Source organism: Amblyomma americanum, chromosome 5 (genome assembly GCF_052857255.1).
Source record: "Amblyomma americanum isolate KBUSLIRL-KWMA chromosome 5, ASM5285725v1, whole genome shotgun sequence".
Classification (NCBI taxonomy): Eukaryota; Metazoa; Arthropoda; class Arachnida; order Ixodida; family Ixodidae; genus Amblyomma; species Amblyomma americanum.
Genome location: NC_135501.1, coordinates 173,205,458 through 173,212,666, shown reverse-complemented (window position 1 = coordinate 173,212,666; position 7,209 = coordinate 173,205,458). Strand labels below are relative to the sequence as shown.

Genomic DNA, 7,209 nt, shown 5'->3' with positions numbered 1-7,209 from the left:
CTGATTACACCAATCGAGCGTGGCTCGATCATTTTAAACCTATCAACTAACCAGCTCACCCCTGTGGCGGACCAGATTTTAAATGTTTTTAGTGCCTGTTGCAAGAACACGTCTTTCACCAAAGACTTACTCTCTGACAACACCATTACGTTCCTAGATTTACAACTCAAGTTTTTAGCTGTCGGACACGCTTTTTGGAAGTATGCTCCCCGGTCTAAAAAGGCGCTTTTGCCTTATGCATGAGCTGACTCGAAGTTGGTAAAACGCGGTATTACCAACCTGTGTTTCTCAAATGCGCTGAGAAAAAGTTGCCTACATGCTATGAAGCAGGTTCTTGCCGAGCGGTTAGTCTGATTAGAAGATTCTGGCCTTCCTTCCTCGTTGGTTTTGGCGGTCGCTGAAACCTTTGTGGAAAAATGAAGAAGCATCCTGCCAATACCAAGAACCAACAGATAGGAAAAGAAACTTTGAGGTGAACCTCTACTATCATGCATTTTCGCATGTGCTGAAAAAAGTTTCTCAGAAATTCGGTGATCTTAGTGTTTTCGGCTCCCCGCATGCTTTACAATCTTTGCGTCCGCATCTCCGGCTGTCAGCGAGAACCTATATCTGCTGCGGGTCCTTGGACCGAAGATATTAAACTTACTTTTTGGAATATGGCCGAGTGCTTGGCTTGAAGCAATGTGGCACGGGTCGGCCTGGTATTGCACTGCCTCCGGTATCGGCCCGGGGCATATTAGCGCGGCGCGTCTTTTCCATCAATCTTTGCTCTCCTATCCTTTACCCCTCCTACTTTCAGCACGCGGCAGCGAGCGGGGCTCGGCTTGAGCCAGTAGGCAGGCCCGTGCACTTTCCTTTTCCTTCTTCCTGTCAGAAACAGCAGCAGCAGCAGTAGCCTTTAAAACAAAGCACCAAACGAAGTTGACGAAGTGTGCTGTGGGGTTAGTATATTCTATCCCTACCTCTTGTGGAAAAAATTATATAGGGCAGACGGGGCAGTGCTTGAAGGAGCGACTTAGGAAACACGGCAGAAGGTTGCGTTCTGGTACAGGGATCAACCTGGCCGTACACGTGAAAGAGTGCCAAAACTTCTCAACTTTGCTTAACAGCGCCACCATTATCGGCCGCGGAAAGTCCAGGCTCGAGGGCGAACTGTTAGAAGCGTTTTTAATCAAAAAGAACGAAGCTGTTTGCAAAGCGACCCGACTGTTATTATCACTGACAAAGAGTATCATTTTTAACGGGGTTGTAATGACGTCCGGACTTTGATGAATGTGGCATGTATGTGCACTTGCGCAAGTAGTGGCTTTAAATACGTAGTAGAACCAATAATAAATCAGTAGTAAGTTCGGCGACAGAGTGTGTGTCTTCTCCTGGTCCTGCGTCTTTTTTTTCGCGGGTTTTATCCTCTCGACCATGTACCAACTCGTTCAGCAATTCTCGCTTCTGGTCATATTACCATAGCTTGGGCCACGTATACCACGCAGTTGTTCTATTTGACCTTGGGAGACCTTTAAGTTCATAGTATCATCCACGTCGAAATCTGAAGTTGTACCCCGAGCAGTAGAGCTCTCGCTATGAAACGGGTTATGTTCTGATATTTATGTACCGCGGATAGGCACTGCAGTTTTAGTTGCGTTTTTTTCTGAGGAATTGTGCGTGATGCATTAGTATTCAAGGATGAGGCGGGAATCGCCTATTGCGACTGAACGATTTTGTTAGGCTGTAGGGTACATGGATGACTGCGTACTATTCGCGTGCGGCCGCTGAATTACTGATTTTTCAATTTCTCCTCTGATGCTATTTCAGTTTCAGCAACCAAACGATGACTGTGATGTGTAGTTGTTCTTTAGGCCACCTTAGGCATGAAGCAACTGTAATCTACACGCTGAAACACAGTTTTTATTCACCACAACACTTAAACAAGCCTGCTTCAAGCACTGAAATGACAACAATCGACGTATCAGCAATTAATTCGCCGCTTTTTTTTTTGCTGCCTCACGTGACCTACAGACCAACTCAGGCCACAGCCATAGTGCGGTTGGTGAAGCCGAAACATAAGCAGAGTCCAGAAAAAAAACAACTGTAAAATATTTAGCGGTCGTAGGCGAATATCACAGGGTGATTCACGTGTATTAATGTCTAACATATCGTTTAAAAAAAGAAAACAAGCAAGCAAAACTTTGGTGTCTGTAGTCATGAAAACCCTGCGTCGTCGTCCGCGGTGTTAGCAAAATATTTCAGAGAAGCAACGTAGTTGGGTTACCTAGGCCACGTGACCTTGTGGCGTCATCACAAGCTGCGCACCGGATTGTGAGGAAAGTGACCACCGTGGCAGATGGCGGTTAAATTAATGATCCGTCGCTCGGATAGCGCAGCTTGGTCCGCACAAGGCCCACCGCTGGGAGCACCTGCCACAAGAGAGCAGTGGCGCAACGCTTAACCGCGGCACCACTGCGCCATGATATGTACGAGGACACTAAGGGACCTATGAATTTATACTAAAATGAACAATTCGGCACATATGAGCATTAGCCCACTAACGCTATCGTGTCATAGACTTCACCCAGAGCTTAGGTGTTCCCTACAATTTTTATCTTCTGTTCTTAGCTTACATTGGCGAACATCTTCCTTGAATTCAACCACGGCGTACCTGAGGACGAACATGATGCTGAACATTCCGAAACTTTCCGTTCAAATGGTATCCAGGTGGGCGACCTATTTCAAACAAGAAGAAGCCTATATGGGTGTAAAAAGGGAGTGAGACGTCCTCCAGCGCATTCGCTTTTAGGTGCAGGGTATCTAGTATACTTAGAGGAAAACAGACAAAACGCATGGTGCTATGGAGACAACTTCGAACCAGATAACCCACACTAAGCTTCTGTGGAGCAGGATACGTTTCCAAAATCTCGGACAAGGTTTTGATCACTAAATGCACGGAATGCTTACCATCTGCAACTGAGGCATACTGCCACTGCAAAGCATAGCAACCTGATGATGAAAGCAATGGGAGGAAGCTTTTAAATGCGGTACCGGAAATCATAAGGTTAGCAAAAAGAGGAAATTGAGACCTCGCTTATAATCGTAGTAACTGATAGAACTTCCCTTGCTTTGAAGAAGGAATTTTTTTCCGCGGTCAACCGTAAGTATTTCGCATTTTTAGCAGTTGAAATCTACCACATGGCTTGTGTAGACTGCCCTAGCCTTGAGACGGAGTGCGCTCTAGAGGACCAAGCTTACTCCTTTTTTACTCCTATATAGGCTGATTAAGAAATTAGCTTCGAGTTTTTTCTTCCCCGGTAGTCTGCCGCCGCTTATGGGCGAAGTTAAGAGGGCATCATGCAACACCCTACAGGTCACTCGCTGTCCATCTATCCATGAGTGGATTTCCCGCCATCTTTCGGGATGCTTCTACCGCTTACGTAAGCGTGTTTACTTTTCGATTAATTTTCCTTCCCATAGCTCCCAGCGCTGTGAATCTTTTTCGTTACCCAAGGCCAAAGTACGCGGAAATTCGTCCTCTTCGACCGCTGTGGTAAGCACTTGTTTAACATGTTTTTATTGGCTACAGTAATGAACACATCATGCTAGCTTCGGAGATGCATCAGCAAGAAGGACAAAAATAAATCCTCCAAGCTCTTAACGCACCGCAGTGGCATAGTGGCTACGGTGTTCGGCTGCTTACATTAAAAGGTCGCTGGATCGAATCCCTGACACGGCGATGGCTGGATATAGATGGTGGCGAATGCGAAAGCGCCTGCGCGATGTCGGTGAACGCTGAGAAACTTAAGGTAGTCGATATTAATTCGGCGTACAACAACACAGCGTCTGTCATAGATCGTGTTCAGCCTTGGGACATTAGACCTCCGCACCATACCATACCGCTCCAATTCCACGTAGACCCCCACACCACACTATAGACCATACCATTCCACGTAGACCGCCATGCCATACCACACCATAGACCATACCATTCCACGTAGACCCCCACACCATACCACTGTCTTTGCGCTATGAGTAAGTATGTGTTGCTATGCTAGGTTTGATTGGACGCTGGGCCGCCGTACGCCAGGTTAATCAGTGGATTCGGAGCACAGTCATGTAACAGTTCGACATCAAACCTGCCCGCCTCCCCCTTTTTTGTAGCGATAGCTACATTACGGGATCATTTCGAGCCTTCGGCTTGGCGGCGCTGCCACCCTGTGGCTGCGTTGCCGCCCCGTGGCTGCGCCACTACCCTTTCACGTGGTGCGGAGCAACTGCCGGCGGCATGGCGCCGTGGTTGATCATGTGGTTTGACACCTGACCAGCGACGTGGTGCGGATCAGCTGCTGCTGCCGGCGGCGCGGTGCGCAGGGGAAACGGAGCTGCCACAGAGGATGAAGATGAAGACAGAATGCCCAGCGAAATGGAGCGGCGGAAGGCTGACTGTGCAGTTCAAGTGAGCAAGTTCCACTCGGCCTGCTGCAGCTATCGCGTCACTCCAGGTTTAACAAGAGATAAACCATCGCCAATTTTTACTGCAGGCTTTAGTACGAAGTACAGGACGACTAATTTCGAGCTCCATTTTTGTTCCCAAGTATTCTTTTTGCTGGGCTTGGTTGTGCTTGAATCTGTTATGTTGCCATTCAGGGCAACATAGATAACATCTGTGACACACAGGACTGTGCGCTACTGACAGGGGATTTATTTCAAAGGCACACAGATTATACAGTCACAACGCTTATCAGATGTAGGAAATTTCCGAACGCTGTGGAGAGCCCTACAAGCGATAACACGAGCATGTTTGACAAACACATAAGAGAACTGATGAATGCGAACTATGGAGCTTTAAAAGGTACTGAAAAGTAATACAACACGCGGCGTAAGAAGACAAAGAAGCATGTTCGATTGGATGAGGTCATGAAGGCTGAAATCAGATGCTTGAAAAGGCGATAAACAGCACAAATCCTTCAGAGATGGCGGCCTGCATCGAAGCGTTCAGGCATAGTAGATAGCGGGCCACGTACACATGGTCATTAGCTTAGAGAAAGCGGTTGATACAAAAGTCCCATTTCTCACTTGTCTCCTTACAGTCACGCTCCGCAAGATGACGTCACTTTTTTCACTTTTCTAGATTCTGGTGGTGCGTGAGCATCTCTAATATATGTTTTCGAGGCACAGTGCTTACTTTGTGCGAGCTATGGAATGAAAAAATTTACACGTATGCACGTTGGCAATTCAACGCGGCTTGTCCGACGTAAAAAAGGGTCCGAAGAGGTAATATTGGTCAATGAACAGCTTAAAGTGCAGCACATGGTGTCATAAGTTGGCTGGAAAGCGATATCGAAATAATTAACGGATAACTCTGACCTCGCTTTCCTTTGATGTCTGAAGGTAAAAAGATATTTACCGTCATGTCACAGTGCCTAAAAGAATAAAGAAACATTCCGAAATCAGTAACAATTCTGTACGTTTACAGTCATCACTTCACAGCTTTCGAAGCGAGCCTAGAAACAGGATAACATCTAAGTCGTTCATCTTAATCAGGAACATGAAAGGACGATCCACAACAAAATGCTTAAAGTGGGCAGCGATTGGACGAGCGGATTGAAAAACCGCGTTCGTTGCCGCCGTCTCAGGCTTTGTGCCTTCCTCGTCGATCTGGACGAGCGCCTTGTGGATCACGTCAGAGACGCTTGGCGCACCGGTCTCGAATGTTCCGGAGAGGTCGGCCTGGCCCGGCGTGAACAAGTCCTTGACTCCGAGGTCCTCGAGTGTTTCCCGCAGAGCCACGCTGTGCTCGATCTTGAACTTGGGAATAAAGAGTTGCACGTTGTCCACCAGTTTCATGCCTGCTAAAAGTTCAGATAGGTTGGCTGGAGTCAGGCTTTGCTCCAAGTTGCGAAGTCCCTGTACGTCATCCGGAACGAAGATGACCATCGACATCATCTGACCCCTGTATGGAATTTCAAGGGCAGTGGCGCGCAACTCTTCCGAGTAGCCGACCTTGAAGCTTTTGCGCTGGGACATGATGTCCGCGTGCACGGCTCTATAGTAGTTGAGTTGGAACAGCTTTCGCATCGTATGATCCGAGTCGAAAGGCCACTCCCAGAAGCCCCTGAAGCAGAGGGCACTGAGATGAATCAACGCTGTGTTAGCGTCCACACTTCCGGAGGGAAAGATGGCTTGGATCAGTGACGCTGTCTTCTGCGAAACCCAGGCGTTGGCTTCGTGCCGAAGCGACTCGTGGCCGCTTTCGAAGTCGACCGACTCCATGGTGGCACTGTAAGACTCTTCTAGAAGTGCGCGGTAGCTTCTATGGATGGTAAACTTTTGGTCGCTATAAATTCGGTTGGCTACGTGGAACGTGACTTCGGGGGCGTAGCTCGATAGAATCGTCAGCAGTACGGCGAACTGGTCTTGAATTCGGCACTTGCTCGCCTTGAGGTTTAGTGCGGCGAAGATCTGTTTGGCCGTGACGTTGCAAGCACCACTGGCGAAGGTGGCGAGTGCGCAGGCTATGCTGAACGGCGAGCATACGAAGTTGGCGATCTGTGCGTTGCGGTTCTTCAGACGCTGGTACATACTCAAAGAAAACTTGAACAGAGCGTCGCGTTCCGTTTGTGACAGCATGATTGGGCCGATTCTGCAACAGGAAATTTAAGAAGAGTCAGGGCGAACTTTGGTCTAATGTGATTACCAGATCAATCGGAATCTTTTGAACTGATGCAACACTGGAGAAAAAAATGCAATCGAGTGGTGATGTGAACGGTGCTTATCAAGCAAGAAAATTGGTCCAGCAGCTCATGCTAAAGTGCTGTGCGGTTCTAGACAGGGAACTCTGTTGTACTTAATTGCAGGTTTCTAAGAGGCTAAATGTGTAAGGAAATTCTTATATTTATGCCTTACCTTAAAAAAAGGAATCTCTTTGTCTAATGACGTAAAAAGAATAGTAAGAACGGCTGGAAGAAAGTATGAATTTGAGTAAATGTTTCGGACGATCTAAAGATCTTGGACAGGGCTCCCATACCGTGCTTAAGCGCACATTTGTCTGCGACATCGAAAGAGGGAATTAATATGTCAGAAGCCAACTATCCAGGGCAACATCTGCCTTTCGCATCCCGATTTATCACCGTCAGCATCATAGTCAGCCTAAGTTCAGTGCAGAACAAAGGCCGCTTTCCCGGTCCTTTTAACCCTGTCCAACGGCAGCTGCCGCCACCTTAT

At 47.6% G+C, this 7,209-nt stretch overlaps 1 pseudogene; it reads right to left on the bottom strand.

Annotated features, from left to right (window-relative positions):
- Positions 1–5,469: 5,469 nt before the first annotated feature.
- LOC144134359 (ipis-1 pseudogene) lies at positions 5,470–6,615 on the bottom strand (annotated as a pseudogene).
- Positions 6,616–7,209: the final 594 nt, after the last annotated feature.